We start from the raw sequence: 20,376 nt of genomic DNA on the forward strand, positions 1-20,376 counted from the left end.
ACACTCTTGAGCCAAGAGAACTTGGCACAACCTGTGCACCAAGCTCTGCAGTATCTATGAATAATGATGTCGTTTTTACAAGCGAATTGAACCACGTTCGTAATCCTGAAAACCCAGGTTTAAACCTGAAGTTACCTCTCTAACCACAGATCCTGCTTCTGAGTATACGCCTCAGGTCATCCTGTAAGATGACTCCAGGCTGTACTGTTAGCTGGCTGTTATCAGTTGCTGCGTTGTTCTCGAAGATGAAAACTGGGAGTAGCAGTTGGATAATTAGGAGTCTGTTTATTTACTCTAATTACATGTAATGGTGCTGAAATCATGGTGTTGACACATTAGTAAATGAAACAAAAAGGACTCTAAAATGAGTCATACTAGCATTCTTGTTTGGCCTTTTTTTGTGAACATTTTCACCTCAAAGCATGTCTTGCTGACCTAAATTTGAAGATTTTATAATTTGACATTCAGTTTTGCAAGAGAAATAAGAAATACTTTACCTGAGACCAACTATTCTAACCCTTTTCATAAACTTCCAAGAATTTTTGAAGACTGGTAGGAAATTAGAATGCTGCAAAGTGAACAGTATCCCCAAGAGCAGCTTTGTTGAGGATTACAGTCTCTGAAGTTAAAAGGTCTCCAGAAAGATTCCCTTGTGAGAAAAGTGTGTTAAAACCTTGTCGGTGCTGGGATTGCTCGACCAGTAAAACCACAGGGACCTGAGCATCCTACCGGGAGCCGTGGCTCTGGGTTCTTAACAACCTGGCGTAAGACATCAGTGTTTTCCTTCGCTTTTATACTGAGTACTGTAATAGAAAATGGTTTAATGATGTGCTCTGGGGTCTGCTCAATTTTCTGTTCTCTTCATTACGTGTGCCCCGTAGGCACTGTTCTGACAGGGTTAGGGTGAGTAACGGGTCTGTAGGGAATGTTCCTGGAACACCAACCATTAAACTGGATGAGCTTGTTGCCCCAAGGAAGCTACAGGATAGGGTACTTGCAGGGGCAAAGTATTTCACAGCACAACATACATGGAGGCTGCAAAGGTCAGCTCCAGTATGTTTGGAAGAATATCGCGACATCAGCGATGAGATGAGACAAAATCTGCTCCATGTGTCAGCAAAAAAAGCAATGACAGGAATTGTCATTCTTTATCTTGAGTGTAGTGCATAATTACCTTTAGCCAATACACTTGCTCAACACTTCCATTCACACACACAAAGGAGAACGCACACACCTTAACACAATACTGGTAATTACCCCTGTCTGTTCATCTTGTCTGTTTAGTGCACCCGGGACCTTCCAATTAACTACAGACATGCTGTATAGACACTTCCTCCATTATCCAATTGAACCTAGAGTACGACCCCCCCACATTAAAATTAAATGGCAATGCAGATGCATCTGATTTAGAGCGCCAGACTTTATTACCTCCTTTATGTGTGCTTAGTAAGTTATACGTGTCTGTGAGGTATAATATTCTCTCTGAAATGTCACTGATAACAAGCTAGAAACTTGTTTTGTCTGGAGGCATGAACACATAATCGCCTATACTATGCGAAGTGTCCTAGGAGACACGATGGAACAGATATATTTTGTAAACCGACACATTAAAGGCACTCCCAGAATTTCGTTGCAAGAAAAAGACCTTGCGTCGTCTGTCTGGACGTCAGCCAGGCAAAAGTGAGTCTATCTTTTAATCTTCCGGCTAATTAAAAGTGATTGTGACTGCAGAAATATCCTTATCTTTCTAATATCTCTATTACCTCTGATTATTACATGCAAGATGGGAGATGTGGACTAATTAATAGGGGCAATCTGTTGGTGAGATTAATGGAATGGCAGGCCCAACGAAGCGAAAAGATGGGAAGGCAGATAGTGGCAAAAATAATGAAAGAGGGAGGGAGCAGGAAAAAAAAAGATGGTGAGGCGGAAGGGGGAGGTTTATAATTGGCGCACTGAACGTGATGTCTTCATGTTACGCTGGTTTAGAGATCTTAATGGAAATGTGGTTTCACTTCCACCACATCAGAGCAGAGCAGTTGTTCAGTGGAGTGTTACTGTTTGTTATGTATTATAAGAATCTTATTTATTGCAACTTTAGCATCAATTTAAAAAACAGCATGAACCACAAATAGGCTTGTGTTTTATTTAGCGTCAGTGGACAGTTCATCTTCAGTTCATCGTTTGATTCCTGCTTTATAGGTCAGCATTCCAGAGTAACAGTGTAATTTGCATCTTATTTTTCACTCAGATGCGCAGAGGTCACTGAAAAACTGTGCAATCAAAGGTGACGGAAGTGTGTAACAAGCAAGGAAAGTTTATGAATAGATGATGTCAAGTCAGCAGCCAGAGATTTAAAGGCCCTGAAAACATATTTTCTCAATCAGCTTCTTACTATGAGTGATGGCTCCTTCGAGAGCACAAAATGTACTGCCAGAGTTGGAGCAGTTCAGTCAGACACTCTAACGTCAGGGAACTGACCATTTATAAAAAAAGATTAGAAAGTTAGATTTGGCGGAAAAGGCTCTGCTCTTTGAAGGAGCTGTGTGCACAACCTCACGCAGCCAGATTACAGATTAACAGAGAGTGGAAGTCATCAATTCCAGAAGAGAGTGAATGAGGGATGGTAGCCATTAATCAGTTAGGAGGTGAACAATGGAAAACAAATGTAGCATTCCAAGCACAGAGCTTAACAGTGAGTTATACTTGTGATGTTAATCAGCATTAACATCACAAGTATAACAATGAGTTATACTTGTGATGTTAATGCTGATTATGATGTAACGCTCCATTTACCACTGTTGGATAATTTCACTGGTCATGAAAACCGTGATAACTGTTGAAAAAATCAGTGTTGCAACAGGGATTCTGCTGGGAGAACTAATCGCCCTCAACAAACAGGTAGTGAGTCAACAATACCAACGGTGTAAGACAGAAGGAGAAGGCTGGAGTGGTGGAGGGAAGCTGAGGCAGCAAACAGAGTTGGTGCATCAGGTTAGCATAGCTGACGGTACACCGTCATGAATGTGATTGGAGGCTACTAGCCACACACAGCTGTGAATAAACTAAACTGTGAGGCATGTATTGAACAGCTGATGCCGATCAGCCAATACACGGGCGACATCAGTGCTTTTTTGGAACTAATGCTACAGTATGTGTCATTTTTGCTTATTTCACATGAGAGCGGTTTGTCTTTCCTGTCATACGTTCATGCACCAATCAGGATATTTGCAATATTTGATTCACAGTCTGGTGACAGTTGGTGGGTTGTCTGCCTATGTTGCCAATCTATTGTCAATCAAATTCAACTACGCCCACACAGTCGTGGTGAAACAGATTAGCATAATTTTTCAGTGCCTGTGTTAAATGCTTAATAAATTATACTTTAAATGCGATTGTTGCTTATCTAGTTGTAAATATTTAATGTTCTTAAGATTCGAAGGCAAAGTCACGAGGGGATTTAAGAGTACATGTGTGGTGCTGACGAATTAGTGATTTTGGGTTTGGGTTATGTGCAAGCGAGAGGTGAATTAAAAAGTCAAGAAACATCTCAAAGTTTAAGTGAGGGCAGAGATGAGTATTATACCAAAAAAAAAAAAAAAAAACAACCTTAAAGCTCAAATTAAAAAAAAAAAAATCCCCAAACATCCCCGACACAGGAGTGGAGTGCAAGAACTAGGCGAGTCTTAGGAAGAACATGAAAGCCTGAGGCATCTGAAGACAGAATGAACCTTGAGGGGAATCTCTTTTAAGACCACATCAAGTATTTAACATGCATGTGAACTCTGAGCCCTCCCAGAAATCGCAGCCCCTGGCCCACCGTTCATTAAAAAGTTGGCACTGAATTGGACGTGTCTTTTTGTTCTTTTCTAATAAATTCAACCTCATAGACTCTTTTCTGTCGCCTGGGCTTAGAATATTAATTAGTTTGTAATATTACTTGCAACTAGACAGCATTGTTCTAAATGGGCTCCCTACTGTACTGAGATATAGTATAATATTTTACCCCAACAGGGAGCTACAGACTACTATTATTACAAAAATATTCTCAGTTCTCTTATAGTCTGAAACCACACCTTCACTGGTAAAATGGATACTGAAGATGAACTGGGGAAAGAGAAAAATATGCGCCAACCCTTTGTAGGGGACAAGAGAGAGAGACACACACAGAGAGCGTGAGGGATAAAGAGAAAGAGAGAACAGCAGGTGGTCAGGGCAGCAGGGCTTCTTTTAAGTTCCCTCCTTCCTTTCCTCCCTCCTCAATCTTCCCACTTCTGCTCCATCAGAAAGTGTTGGCACTGTGAACTGTACTGTCTGTTCCCCTCCTTCCACTTTCTGCGCTCACATTTTTTTTTATAGTTCCCTATTTCATGTGAAATAAAGTGCTACTCTGATTTAACTGTCAAATTATGCATACAGATGATGAAATATTGACATCAGCCTGTGAGCCAATGACCTGTCTAATGAGTCACTAGTGGGAACAACAAGAAAAAGGGTTGCAGAGTTAATAATATGGAACCTTATATCGCAAAGGCACTCTGCTGTGTCACTTTGATGTTCCACATTACAATTTTTTCCCTGTTTCACTCTTGGTAATGTAATCTTTCTGAACATAGTCTTCCCCTCGCTGTGCAATATAAAACTAAGAGCTAAAATGTAAAGATCCAAAATAAGTGACACAAAATATGTGATTAGAATTCCTGTCTTTCCCCACTGGTCAATTTAACATTGTCAAACCAAGAGGGTTTCTCAGTGTTGTCTCTGTGTCTCTTCCTGTGGACCCAATGTACACAAAAATACACACTTAATGTCAAGGTCAGGTCACACACTCTTTCCCCTGAGTCTCGTATGCCTATGTCTGTTCATATGTTTCTTTCTCTCCCTTTGTACACTGCTTGTTGTGCCCCCATTTCTATTTTGGACATAATTTCTCCTCTTTGAGTTATGTGTGGAGCATCTTGATATTGACAGTCACACACAGTCACACTAAGCTTGTCATCTCTCTTCCTCCCTTTCCTCATTTCTTCTACCTCCTTTCTCTTACTGGGCCTTGAGGGCAGGGATTATTCATGAGGGATGGCGAAGGCTAGACTTATCTACTCTTGGGAAAGAAGAGCAGATAAGCTACTGTATTATGCACCTCACCACTGGAATAAATTGCAGTGCAACTTCAAGTTAGAGACACTCCTCTGAGGGATACTTGCTGATATTGTTTGTATTCGAGATGGGTTTATATATTCACTCTTGTCTCTCCCTTACAAAAGAGATCATGATCTTAATGGGAATTTCTGAATAAATAGAGCTTAACAACAAAAAGAAAAAGGCTTTTATCCTTTTATCCTAATTCCACTGGGGCTGGATACTGAACATCAGTACCTGCTTTGGAACTGACTGAAATATTTTATTGGAATAGATTGGATGCATGGTCAGACTCATAGCCCTTTTAACCACACTAGAAGTGTGCCTCTATTGCTGGCAATGTCTGCTGGTCAGTCAGTCCACCACTTCACTTTACTCAAACATCTATATAAACTATAAAAAAAGATTAGCATAAATGCTAACTTTCTTAGTTTTAAGTAACATGCTAATCTAAGATGGTTAACATGGTAAACAAATATCTGCTATGAATCCCGATTACTTAACATGCTAAACTAAGATGGTGAATATGGTAAACAAACACCTGCTAAAGAACAGTATGTTGGCAATGCCAATGTGAGCATGTTAGCTTGCTAAGATTAGCATTTAGCGCAAAGCAGCACATCAATCTACAGCCACACAGAGCTGTTAGCATGGCTGTAGATTGATTACGATGAGATACAGCAGTATCTGTGTACCTTACCACCTCAGCTAAACAATTTTCTGGCGTAAACCTTGAATACCAACAATGTTATTCCCTCCCAGTGAAACAGCACAGCAAGGTTGGAAAAAATGATTAATGTATCTATTCGTCACCTCTCTATCTATTAGTCGCCTCTTTCTGTTTATCTATTAGTTACCCCCTCATTCATCTCATGTATTTAGACTTTATAACCTCTCTGCTTTCATAAGAACTTTTTCTATTCATGAGAGTAGTGTGTTACTTTCATCTCTAAAAATCTCTCTCTGGGTCATTAGTCGTTAATGGTATTAATAGCAGAACTATTGCTTCAGGCCACAATATGGATTCATTAGAGGGTGAATGAAGACCATTATCCCAAAGTTAGGTCTTCCCAGTTTAACCAAGCACATCTCTGCCTCCCTCTGTCTGTCTGAGTCTATGCGTGTGTTCAGTAACAGACTGTAAGGCAAACCGAGTTAATGGGGGAAGACAAAAGGTGGCCTGAAGTTTGAATGGGGGTTGTTATGTTACAGTAACATATGGGGGATGCTATGCTGGATGGCAACAAAACAGTTGGGGTTTGTCTGTTCCATTAGCAACTAATTGCACAGTTTTTAAACTCGGGCACATTTTGTCTTATGTTCTTTTGCTGTTTAGTCCAACTTTCCTGGCAGTTTTTTGTCTCCATATTTTCCCCTTGAAAGTTTTAGGGCATTTGTAGACTAAACACTGGTCTTGGTTTTTGCACTGCACAACTACATTATCACATGTACTAGACCTGAGACTGCACTGATGTTAAAGCATAGTCTGAGGATCCAGTAAGAAAAAGCTGTGCTTAATAAAAAGAGAGACTTTAACCATCATATTGCTCAAAGCACAAAAGCACATGCTTCAAGGATTTTGGCTGTTGGCAGCACATGGTCATTTTGATATAACACATACGGGGCTATACACACATAGAACTTCTTTGATAGGCAGTGAGTGGAACATGGATCAGAGCACCTAAGAATAATATTGTAATTCAGTTTTTTATTGATGTATTTTCAAAAAAGAAAAAAAGAAAAGCCAAACAAAAACTCAACCGTGAGCAAAATTTTACTGTATTTCCAAGTACAGCATGTATTCTGCTAGTGAGCAGGTTAGAGCGAAACGAGAGGGGAGCAGAGAGATTTCCCATGAGGCAGCATGCACCTCAACACACAAAACATGCAATGCCTGAGAGACTGAGCTGGAATGAGACATACAAATAATAAATTCAGAAAGATCTTAGAAACAAGAATAAGAAGTGTTAAAGAAATCAGGCATAAAATTGCAATGAGTGGAACAACTGAAGTGACACAAGCCAAATAATGATTTGTAATGACTTTGCACTCACCATATCTCTCAATGCTCTCACTCCCTGTCTCTTTGTCTCCATTACTGAACTGATATGACAGCAGTCTAATTAGCACTATGACAATTTCTCTCTTACTAATTAGTAAAATAAGCTCCTTGTTCTGTGGCACAAAAGGCTCAACCAATATGAATAGCACTCGGTGTCATACATTTGAATACCTCCTACTTAATGCAAGTCTGGTGGTGTGACTATAAAGTAGATGTATAAATAGTTTCGGTGCAATATGGCTGAGAGTTGATGATGATGTTTTGGTCCTTAGGGGACATGTACACAAATATCCTTGTGGGATCAGCTGTCAATCATGGGGCTCCTGTGTGTGTCTGTTAGTGTGTGTGTATGTGTGTATATGTTTGCTGGAGTGAATGTGAGCTGCCATGCCTGCAGGGATCCCCACAATAAGCTTATTAATGCATGTTTTGTGTGAGGTGTGTGCCTCTGCATGTGTGTGACTGCAACATTTTTCCTGTACGTTGTTTGTACAAAAGCTTACAAGACCAAGACCCTTGATTGCTGAAATTACGCAGGCCAAGGTCAGTGTTAATGTAAAGGAACTGTAGTAGCAATAAAGGACAATTACGCCTTTTTTTTTTTTGGCTGGGCTGGCTATATGTCCTTGGGATTGCCATTATGAGGATTGATTGTGCTTACGCTGTACAGATTTTTGTTTATTCAGTCTCTTCTGTAAGACAGTGCGAGCGTAATTACATTGAAAGGGTCGATTTTTGGCTTTTGGGCTCAACTGTTAGAGCTTGCTCGGCCCTTGAGTGCATGTTAGGGAACAAGGCTTCCAGCAAACTGGAACGACAAGAGCAGGAAAGCAATCAATGACACTGATCATGGCAATCGACAGCCGTCAAACGATGAAACAAAGGAAATAAATTCCTTGTTGAAAATAACCCCCCCCACAAAAAGAAAAGCAACTGAAACTTTTGCCTATTCTGGATGGAAGCTTAAGCTAAATCAAATAATAAATGAGGGGGAAAAATCTGAACATGAAACATCTTGTAGCAAATGTCTCAAAATCAAAAGGGTGTTGATGGTGTTTAAAATAATATCACCCACCCACACACCACCCTACGAACTCTGCCTCCTTTGCCATTCACAGAATTTAATGTGTTTTCTAAATATGAGTGCGAGTTTGATAAGGGAATTGTAGCTGAGAAGGCAGCGTTTGCTTATTTTCTCTCCTTGAAATATTTCCAAGAAAAGCAAGAGAGGTCAACATCCTTTACACATAAAGCACCGATTCTACGATAGAGTGGCAAGTTATTTCTTATGAGTGATATAGTCCTCACATGCTCACACTACCCCCATCTACAAAGATAGCATGTAAGCATATAAACATCACACTGTGCTGCATAAATTATGCCCACATGCACCCAAATGAATATGATATTGATATGTATGAGCTGAGACTGCATGCTGTGATAGTGCATCACACAAATGCTCACATGCACATACCCATTGGCATAGACTAAATAGGGCATGACCTTGAAGCACCTAGCCTATATAAAACAGGAAACTGTGAGCTGTGATCAGGTGGCTGTGCTTCTTCAGCTTGCATCTGTTCCTCGGTGTGTTTCTGTGAATGTTTATGTTAACTTTTCAGAAAGCAAATGACTTAATTAGACAAATTCAGAGACGGAGAAGAATGAATCGTACATCTCATAAGCACATTTTTTTCTGTCCTCATTCACTAATGCACCCACAGCACCCACAACACCCACCGTCATACCCCTCTCTCCTTCCCTCAGTCCCTCCCTATCTGGCAGCAGGCCAGTTTCCGAACATGGTGATGGAGCAAAAGAAAATTGATTTCTAAAGAGCTGTGTCTGCTGTGCCCGGATATGAAATATGCAACCAGTTATTAGTCTAACACTGATATTAACATAACACGACAACCGTGTCAAGATATATATTAAAGATGTCTCTCTTGTTCCCTCTGAGAGATACATGAAATAGGCTAAAAATGCTAAACTACCACTTGTTCACAGCATATCAAATCATTATTAGTGCTGCACAATTGTGATGATATCTGCTTTGTTCGTGAGAAAAAGAAGCACAAAAAGCTCTTTGGAGAAGGTTGGCACTGCGCTGATGCTGCTATGAGACAGACAGAGTCAATATCTTGATCGTGTAGACAGGCACAGCGGGCGGTTCCAGATTAGTTATTATGCAGCTATTAATGAATGTACACTAAGAAAGGTCGAATGGCCCACACACTGATGTACATGGTTGCAGACACACACACACGCACACAGACACATGCATCAGCACAGATGCCGATGCACCCATGCAAAGACTCACATGCACACAGTCAGCAGAAAGGTCATAGCATACGGTGTGTGAGAAAAAGATATTTGAAGAAGATATGCTGCCTGTTGCTATGGAGCACTCCTAGAGGAAAACATACACACACACAAAGACACACACCTACACACGATGCTCTATCAATCTTAAAGAAACTAGAGCAATCGCACGCCGTGTGAACACAAACGCCTGCACGCACACATACACTCACGTTTATGCACTTGCTTAATCAATCCCCGTGCTATTAAAGACAGCGAGGAAGCACCAGAGACTTTTCAAGAGCATCACTGCAACAATTATTGCTCTTGCGCTGTATGCTTGTGTGTGTTTGTCTAATTGTTTGTGTGCGTGAATATGCATGTGCTTGATGTATGGAAGAAAAGCAGGCACTTTTCAAGAACAACACTGCTTCTCTGTTTATTCCTTTACGATTGTGTAAATTATGCCAGTCGGTTAATCAGATTCTCCCCCAGATGCAGTTCAGCACCTCAGCAGACACAAAGAGGGAGAATGAAATAGGCCACTGTTCTTCTAGGTGGTTCAAAGCTGGCGAGAGCTACACGGCATATGTTCCACATTATGAACAGGCTAATTAACTTGCTTTATTTTTTGTTCACTTAGAGTATTAACTCTGAAGTTACATATAGTGCAGAACATGGCATGCTGATACAATTACATTTTTATCTATAACACTACCTTGTTGTCTTGTGATGGTAAACTGAACAGTTTTGGGTTCAGAATAAGGCGGAAGACAATGATTGTTTTCATTACTGATCAATCTGTTGATTGTTTCCTTGGTTAAATTAATTAAAATTATTATTAGTTGCAACTCTAATATGTAGGATAAGGTGCATTTCTATTTTATTTTATTCTATTCTTCTCTATCCTATCCTACTCTATTCTATTCTATGCTATTTTACTCTGTTCTATCCTTGCACTGAGACACCCTGCTGCTCTGTCTGCTGCAGTGACCTGGAGTACAGTAGAAGTCAGTGCGGGCAGAATCGATCACAACCCAAGACGGAAGATCTCTCGCACTGACTTCTGATCAATAGCTGTATGTAAACAGAGCATGAAGCCTCAGCTCAGCACAGACGGTTGGGCTGCATGTGCAAAAACAGACCCAGTGCAACTCAGTGTAAAATAAAAAGGCAGAGAACAGAGACTGACTGCAGCTTGGGCTTAATAAAATGGATTGAAATAATGGCGGCATGTGACAACATAAATAAATTCAATTGTTGCACCTCATGACACCTCATTACAGTGTGTCTGAAAGAGTGATATTTGAGGATAGTCTGTACTGTGTGTGTGTGTGTGTGTGTGTGTGTGTGTGTGTGTGTGTGTGTGTGTGTGTGTGTGTGTGTGTGTGTGTGTGTGTGTGTGTGACAGGCAGGCGAGTGCTGTGAAAAGGCCATAAGCTGGTATCATCCTGCCACAGACGCCAGGATGAGGCTGACTGGACATTCTTCCCAAAGTGACAAATACTTGCAGTGAGAGGACTCTCAATGAGATGGACAGGAGCCAGTGAAATGCGATGCAGCAAGTATCAGAACTAATCCATACTATCATTTTCATATTTCACAGAAAGTCATTATTGGAGGTGCGGCAGAGCTTGGATTTGCAATGCTGTGAAAAGTTTCAAGATCATGAGGAAAGTCCTTGCACCTAATTCAAACTATAGCAAACTTTTTTTTCTAAATTCCTCAAGATCTACACAGGAGCTGAAAGGATTAGTACATTGTGTGAATTGTTTATTTCGAGAAAATGGTCAGGCAGAAACTCAGACCTCTCTTGTAAGGATGAGCTGCTTTTCTCTGTGTGTGACTGTAAACCAAAATACTTCAGTTGGTCAGGCAGAACAACACATTAGGGGACCTCACCTTGGACTCTGGACATTTTTTGCTATTCTCAGAAATTCTGTTGATCAAACAATGCATCGATTATGAGTTGAACTGAATAATCCTTAGTTAAATCCCATGCAATGCTAAACTGAGCCCTACATTAATCCAACACCTCTTGGTCGACATCCTGAGGCAGTCTAGATACACTGGCATCGATACCCCTAATAGCTAAAAGTGCTGCTTTTATTAAGAAATGTTCCATAAAATACCAAAGAGGGATAATATAACCATAACTATAAGCAGTAGATGGTGTGCATTAGGAAACGCAGATCAACCCCATACCTGAGATTTATCTACAGATTTTAAAAAAATACCACAAAGTTTGCAGAGGTTTCTACAAACTCTATTCACTCGTCACCCCAGCAGAAATTCCATAGAAATAATGAGTGATTTAAGGTGGCAAAACTTTCGGGTGTCTTATATAAAAACAGACGTCAAGCAGAACCTAAACCCGGAGTCAGATAATGAGGTCGATAGCTGTCAATAATTCATCTGTTGAACAAACTCTGCTGTCAGTAATTCCCATTCATCTGGGAGTCCATCACTCACCTTGCGCAGAGGCAGTGACACCTCTCCACAAAACCGACAACCATCCGCCAACTGCCTGTCTTCAATCCTCTAACGCACCTGTGCCTTAAAATCCGTCAAAAAAACTTAACGGGAGTCTTGTCGGGCGGGCGCGTCCGCGGCAGCGCGGCTGTTCAACACAGATCTGTGTAGATGTATATTCAGTTGTTTGTTTATTTCTCGTTTTCTTGTTTTTAAATCCAATAACCGGCTCCCGCTGCTCTCGGTCGTGATGCGCGTGTCCTCTGGCGACTCCTCTCTGGTCCGTAGTATCGCGGAGGTAAGAAGGAACCGGAGCTCTGTTGATATCATCCACTACTACTCCGACCAAAATGAAGGAAAAAAAAAAAGAAAAAAGAAAAAAAAAAAGAAAGGCACCGCTGAGAGAAAAAAACAATAAAGTAAGCTATCCCATGGGAGGGATGAGGGAGGGAAGGGATGGGGGGAGAGAAGAAGAAGAAGAAGAAAGTGTGAGCAGCCTTCACTGGGATGAATGAGAGAGACAGAAAGCGCTCTCGGTTTGCACGCTGTGTGAGTGAGTGAGTGAGTGTGTGTGTGAGAGAGAGAGAGAGAGAGAGAGAGAGAGATAGTGTACACTGAATGCTCGGTTTGCAGAGAGAGTGAGTGGGAGCACTGGTCGAGTGAGTAGGTTTCCGCGCAGAGCTCCCACATTGGGCACCGTCTTACATAAAAATGAGCAGAGAGACAGAGAGAGCGCCAGAATTCCCCGTCAAGTCCTCATTGTAATATTGATGTAACGCTTCCACTGCCTTATCACACTCAATGACATGTCACACTCTCCCATGGTTTTTTTTTATTATATCTGTATATCTGTATATTGTCTGTATACATATCTATGCTGTTCAGTATTAACCAAGTTGTACTTTATGGTTTCCAGCTTCCCAAGGTGTGTTAAAAGAGACATTAGAGGCATCCTGAGATTAAACACAAAATCATTATTAATAATTTTAGGTGTACTTTACTCCAACCTTTGTTTTTTTTCTTGAATAGTTTCACATCTTAAAACCTCTGAAAGTTATTCAAATGAAACTGACCAGGTCACATTGCTTACAGCCCACAGACACAATGCAACCTGTGAGGGAGGGGGTGGCAAGCCTTTAAAGCATAGGATAGGCTGTGGTCAGGCTCAGTCCCCAGCCATGCTGCTTGTGTACACGGTGGTGTAGCTTTCGTCTGCTTCTGCACCGTTTTCCCAGCATGCATTTGGCTACCAGGGGTTCATATGGTGTTCCTGCTGGGATTTAGATTTAATAATTCTCCTGTGATTTTTTTTCTTTCTTTAATAGTTAATCTGTAAGGCTTTGTTAGAGTGCTGAAACAACTGGTCTGTTTTGATATTTGATTAAAGATTAAACATGATTAGACATTAGCTTAAAAGGCCACTCATATGTTAGTTCCATATTGCCAACTATGAAACTGTACATTGAATCCCTTTGAGCATTAACCTGTTAGTCAGACAAAACCTGCAATGTGGAGGCATCACATTGGGCTCAGAGAACATGTGATGGCCATTTTTCACTTTCGCTGCCCTTCTTTATTTATACCCAACCGAAGCAAATATCTCCACAGTAGTTCGCTTTTCCTGTGGCTCCCTTTGATGTTATGCATGCTGATGCTGCGCTTCGGACCTGAAAGCCAAGATACCGACTCGTTATCAGACAAGCCACAATGTGAGGATGATTGCGCTATATCACTGTAGGTCTGATTCTCAACACAGACCCTCTGGAGCAGAACGCACTCATGTTGAAACTGGCAGGTTCTACAAATCATTATCTCAGCAAAACCAAATTGCTGCAAATGATTCCATATTTCAAGAGGAAGTATTTCTAAGGAATTTGAATAAACAAACATTTGCCTTTGAATCCCAATCAAACCAAGACGACATTACACAGCCATGAATCGCAGTCCAACTCACAGAAAACCCACATTTGGTGCAGGAATGCTTTGCACAGCCAACAATTACCATCCCTGATCTATCAAAAAATGGCTTTAATACACTGTGAACTGCAAACACTTCCAAAAGCAATCACATGTACCAAATTTAGAGCTTAGCTGAAAAGAATGACATTGCTATGCCCCTCCTTTTTTTCTTTTTTTTTTTTTAAACAATTTTTCTGTTCGATTATCCCAAGTCTTTTTGAAAAGCCACATTTTCTCGCTAGTGTATGGATGTGTATTCATTCCGGGAGAATGGGCGCCTATTACACGCTTTCAGAGGCTGTGACAGCAGCCCTCAGTGAGGAAGCCAAACACTTCACAGCTCAGACAATGTACCCAGGCAGACACACACATACACACACACACTCACACACTCACACACACACACACACACAAAAGCATGCACTCGCAGATTCAAATACACACGAACCCACTGACACAATGCACATCGACGAGATGAAAGGGCCAATTTATCAAACCACCAGCCAAGGCAGGCCTGAGGACGTATAGTGCCAGCATTGGTCTGGAGAAAGAGGGCAGGATGTGCCTGTGTGAGTGTATGTGTAACGTTGTGTGACTTTGCTTTTTTTTTTTTTTTCTTTGCCTAGACAGTAAAGTTGTCCTAACATAACATTCACTTTTGCCTTTGGCTAATTTTCCCAAGTCAAATGCATCATCCTTAACGCTGATGCCGGCTGACGTGGCTACATGACAGGACAAAATAATAGCTCTTGTGTTTGTCAGGTGCTGTGCTTTAAAGAAGAGAAATTATGTGTTTGTTAGAAAGAGATGGGGGGGGGGGGTAGAGGTAGAGGGAGGGAGAGATGATGCTGGGGTCTGTCCCATGTTATTTCTCATTAAACTGAGAGATCGATGTTCATTCTCAGGGCTTTACAGCATTTACAACCCCAGACTAATCCACTATTAGAGAGCTGCATGACAGGCCTGCAGAACAGACACAGAGCAGAGCTGGGAGAGAAGTTCAAATGAACAAAAACAAAAAAAAAAAACAGTGAAATGTGTCTAACCTCTGTTTATATTCTCTCTGTACACAGCTATGCTGTTGTGTAAGGACACCCTCACTGCATGGCATTGATCAGCTGTGGGATGTTGTGTAGTTTTGGAACCGCTCATGTTTCTGAGGAAAGAGGGAGAGACAGAGGCAGACACAAAGAGAAAAATGATGGATTTGACAGTGACAGATGTGTTGCATGAGCTGATATTAGCCAATATTGAAACAGTTGGATAGTGACATGATGAAGGCTCTTTCATTCCCTCATTTAACCACTGACATTTTTGCAAATCAGTAATTGTGATTTTTGAGAAACTAATTTGTGCCATGCTTTAGAATTGGTGGATCTGGATCACAATGACTCCAGGAGGCTGCTCATCCTCCTGAAATGATTTCTCTTCTGTGGTCTCAATGAATAGTTTTAGTGTTTCTCAGTGATGGAAATGTTTCAGACTTGGATGTGCTGACAAGAAAAAAATCTTGAGAATTAAAAGCATTACATTATGCTGAATTGTTATCAAAACACAAAGCATACTGTTATGCTTCTAGTTAGAAGCTTTAAATATAATATTCATATTTTAATAATATTAAAAGTTAAGAATAATATTACTATTAACGTGGACAGTACTACCTGGACCCTCTTTTTCTCTGTTACAAATGAAACTTAATGAAAAAGTAAAGCCTCATAGAAAAAGATACTACAAGAGCAAAGTGCAATTGGCGGAGATTAAATTGATACACCAGATTTTATTTCCACTCATCCGCTAACTCCCCAGCTGAGGGCGAGTTTATATTTAGATGTGAATATGTGCATGTTCATGTGTGAGGGAGAACATTTCAAATGTTAGTCCCCTGATTTTGTGATGTCGGCTTCAGTGCGGTGCATCTGTTGGGTTTTGGCTGCGGAGATACTGGCCCAGTCTGCTTGATACTGCTCCAAGGTCCGCGGGGCAGCCTGCTGGCTCTGCCAGTTGGTGGCAAGCCTGAGCGGGGTGGGTTGCCCATTATAGTTGGGGGGGGGGGGGACGAGAAGCAAGGCCAGTTCCAAGAATCATGGTCCCAGAAGTATTTACAAAACTGATAGGCCTTTTGTCTGTCCACCGCAGGTCAGAGACACAGAAATAGCCTGACGATGACTACGGGGACACACAAAATTATGCGCCCAAATGTGTGGTGTGCATGTGTACGTAATGAGTGAGGTGAGCATTGCCACAAGGATATGGACAAATATGGATCCATGTTCTCGCCAATAAAGTGTTTATTGGGAACAGGTGAGGGGTAATCTAGAGATAGAGATTTGATTTCAGGAGCATCAGCGACTCTTGCACTTACAGCTTCAGATCACTTACAGACAGCCATATATAGAAGGCAGCTGACACTGAGAGTGCACAGAAGGAGCTAAATCAAAATTAATGTGATCTTGTCACCACCCTGAACACCAGGCGATGAAGAAAGAGCGAGGACAGAAGAGTAATTGATATCTACAGCGTCAACTCCAACACAAATTTACCCTTGTGATAAACATCTTCTTCCCTTACTATCCACAACTTATTAGAGCGACTCAAACATGAAGCTCTGCTCTTATTTTTATCTCAAAGATGGCAATCAATGTGCCTTGTGCCTTACACAAACAAAACAGTGGAACATGTTTATAAATGAACAGCTTTCACTGATGCATGTCCTGCCAGCATTAAGTTTGCTCATTTCTCAAATGATTAGCTTTTAATCTTTCCATTTCCTCACAAATCAGGAAACCAGTGACAAAAGTGACTTTGTGTGACCTCAGACTGGTGTACTGTGAAAATGATTTATAGTGAGGTGGCAGACAGATCTATGTCAGTCCGACTGTACAAACATGATACTTGTCATCGGATGTCTGGAGCTGTATTTTTACACTAACAACACCTGCAGATTTGGAATATGCATGAGATTCTGTCATGTGGTCGTAGGAGGAAGAAACAAATTAATTGGACAGTTGTGAATGAAAGTCGGTTTTATTTATTCAATACCAAAACTGTATTATAATTCAATCTCTGCACATTTCATGGCAACATTTAAGCATGTCACCGTAACATTAAGCATAACTTGTATAGTTTTTTTCTAAATAATTTCTCTTAAAAAAATCTCTGCTGTCACAGCCACTAAAATTGTTCATTTTCCTAATTAGTATCTAATCAATGTGATGACTTTCGTTGACCTCAAAACATTTTTCATGTATCCTGCTGCGCTTCAATTGCTTTTCTTTCTTGAAGCCTCTGGTCTTCGGTTGGTAGCTGTGGCCATCTAGAGGAAATACAAACATAGCACAGTTTACATCAGTACTGGCCCCCTAGGTTACATATTTCTACAGCTTGTGATATATATGTGACTCTTCCCGTTCAGACTGAGCTGAAAAAAAAAAATACAAAGGTTAGGAGTGTGAAAGATATTTTTGTGTAGCAAAAATAAGACTTTCCCTCTTTTTACCATCTTGTTAATCATCTCACAACCCCTTAAATTTATCTAATAACAACCTATTAAAGAGTTTAAGATTGGGAACCACTGGCATGTGATGTTTATTCCAAAAAACAACTGCTGACTTGGAAACACAGAATACAGAAAGCTAATAAATTGCATTGATGTAGTCTTAAATGTTATTTAATGAACTTAATTATCAGTATAATCCAAACATAGTGGACACCCTTTAGCAGGGTTTAGGGTAGAGGACTGTCGTAGGATGCATGATAAAACACAAGATGGCGCTAGAGCACTGCTAATTCACCCCATACTTGTGGTGTGAGATACATGACAAATGAGAGAGCATGACAAAGAGCGACAGAGAGAGTGAAGTCGAAACCTCAGCAATGTTTTATGACACACAATCAGCTGAGTGCTTCCACTTAAACCAACATTAATTAAATTTATGGCAAACTGAGTTTGCACAGTGGAATTGCGTTTTCTTTACTGAAATCACTTTGAGTTGATTTACTCCAACTTTTCCACTTGGTTGCACATAATTAGATCCAAATGACTCAGTCCTCATTACAGACATCTCCCTGGAATTTAAACACTTGTGTTGACTTGCTGTTCATCTGCCTGTGCTTGTGTGTGTGTGTGTGTGTGTCTGCGTCTATGTGTACATGTGTGCGTGTGGAGCAATTTATGTTACACTACATACATGCATTTAAATTCTGCGTGCCATGCGGCATGTGTTCTTCTCCATGCTGGTTGCTGAGCATGCTTTTACAGTGGGTCACTAATGTTCTCAGCCTTGTATAGTACTTTGCTGCCCGGCCATCAGTCTGTGTGACTCATGTTTGAGCTCCTCTCTTGCTCTTACTGGGATGTGGGATCATCCTGACCCCTTAAATCCCACTTTCTACCTCACCACATCCCAGCCTTCCGCTCAACGAATCACTCCCAAAGTTTCCTTTCGATCTTATCTAGATCTCTTTGGTATAATCAAGCAGGAATTCTGTACAGAGGCTATGCATTTTTCCACACGATGCCCATATGCATGCATGTGTACACACCGAAATTCATGTATTTATCCATGGTACAGTATATACATAGGCGTATCTATGGTTGACATTGACTTTACACATTAATCTCTCTGTCATCATTTCCAAACACGCTGAACTTCAAGCTCTACCTAAGCTCTGTGAATTTCCATTCCCCGTGTATCCATGCCGCTCCGAACAATGACATGATCCTCAAATGGCTTTATTCTAAATCCCCAGAAATCCGTAACAACCACCGGCATGAGAGTAAAGCAGGGTAACCCTTTCCAACAAGTCGTTATTCTCTTTCTTCTAAACAAAAGGGACTCAGCTTTCCAACTAACGAGACTGAACTCATGGTCTTGTGGTTAGAATTGAACAAAAACATGGGACCATATGCTGCAGGGTCTCCGTGTAGTCACAACCGTGTATGCAGGGAAGTGTGTGTGTGTGACCATGGGCGCCAATGTGTGTGTGTGTTTTTGTTGAGGTTTTTTGACCTGTGCTTAAAATTTCCTCTCCGGGAGTTCCTTCATCCAGTAGATGAAGAGATTACAATCATGGTTTTAGGGTCTACCTGAGGACTACAGCCAGGCTCCCAAGGGCCGAGTGTGTATGTCCATATTTTGTGTGTGTGTGTGTGTGTGTGTGTGTGCGTATGCTGGGGGACCTTGTGTTATCTAAATCAGAACAATACAGTGGAAAATATCAATAAATTCATGTTACACAGCCAGCCACCCACTTATTGTACTTGCACTCACCACACTCACAACCAACAACGACAGCAAACTGACAAATACAGCTGCAAACAGCAATATTTCACCAAAGTGCATCAAGGAGAATACAATGCAGCCAGGTACAAAAATGACTTTTCTACAGTCACCTTTACAGAATGAAGGCTCGCTTCCCTTTTTTCTCTGTTACCAAATACATTTGAACATCTCAGCCAAACAGTTTAAAGTATCAAAACTGTGTCCACATGATGCTCCCGTTCACATCTGGTGTAGATTGAATCTATTGTTTAGGAGTAAAACAACAAAAAAAAGTGTTTTTGACTAAACTCAAACTGTTGGACACATTTTGACCCAATGATTTAAAGGGAAAAATGTGTTGTTTTCTGAAAAGGTTCAAGAATAACACTCAAAACTGTGTGCTGAACTTTCAAATGATGATATTTACAGGAATTAAACGTACTCATGGTTTTGTGTTTGTGGGATAGTGAACACCATTGATTTTGGCGAAAAAGAGTTCTTCGTGCCTCTTACAGCACTGTACAGTCAGATCAGTTACTTTTCAGATGATTTATAGCTAACTTCAGAAGGGGAAAAGGCTGAAGCACATGGATTGGTTTCACTTGATTTATTTATTTTCTTAATGCCTTTGTCTTGTTTGACTGGAATGTAAATGCAGAAGTATCAAATCTGTCTGTTGTGCCTACAAATCATTCAGTTCACTAATATTGATCATTACCAGGCAGGGTAACACAAAGAAATTGCTAATATTTCTCTTTTTACAACTTTTTTTTTTACATCTAAACATGAGTTAAAAATCCTGTAGATAGGCCACAAGTAACAGCATTTGCTTTCACATGATACTTTCCCCCTGTTTTTATGGCTGGCTATCTGTGAAATGAAGCCTGGATTTGAGGTGCTAAAAGAACTGCTGTGTTGAAACCAAAATGTGTTCCATGCAGACAAGTTTTTAATTAATTTTAATAGCAAATCTTTCTTCTTCCGTCACTCCTCAAAAATTCATAAATGTGACAGTATCAGTTCTGAGAACTGCTCCACCCTGCTGTGCACACTGGGATCTGCAGCGCATACTTCTTACCTTGTTCCTATAAGTTAGCCAAATGGCCAATTTGGCCTGACCAAACAGAAAATTTAATATTACACTGCAAGCATTTAAACAGTCCAAGAGAAATGGAAGTGGTG

At 40.7% G+C, this 20,376-nt stretch overlaps 1 protein-coding gene across 1 annotated transcript in view; it reads right to left on the minus strand.

The window, feature by feature from the left end:
• The window catches only part of zgc:171482 (zinc finger protein), a 43,758-nt gene extending 31,359 nt beyond the window's left edge, over nucleotides 1-12,399 (minus strand). The window contains exon 1 of the mRNA XM_041050626.1: nucleotides 11,975-12,399. The gene's annotated coding sequence lies outside the window, so the exon portion shown is untranslated. The remainder of the gene's footprint in view (nucleotides 1-11,974) is intronic.
• Nucleotides 12,400-20,376: the final 7,977 nt, after the last annotated feature.

The sequence above is a fragment of the Toxotes jaculatrix genome, chromosome 11 (assembly GCF_017976425.1).
Source record: "Toxotes jaculatrix isolate fToxJac2 chromosome 11, fToxJac2.pri, whole genome shotgun sequence".
Lineage (NCBI taxonomy): Eukaryota > Metazoa > Chordata > Actinopteri > Toxotidae > Toxotes > Toxotes jaculatrix.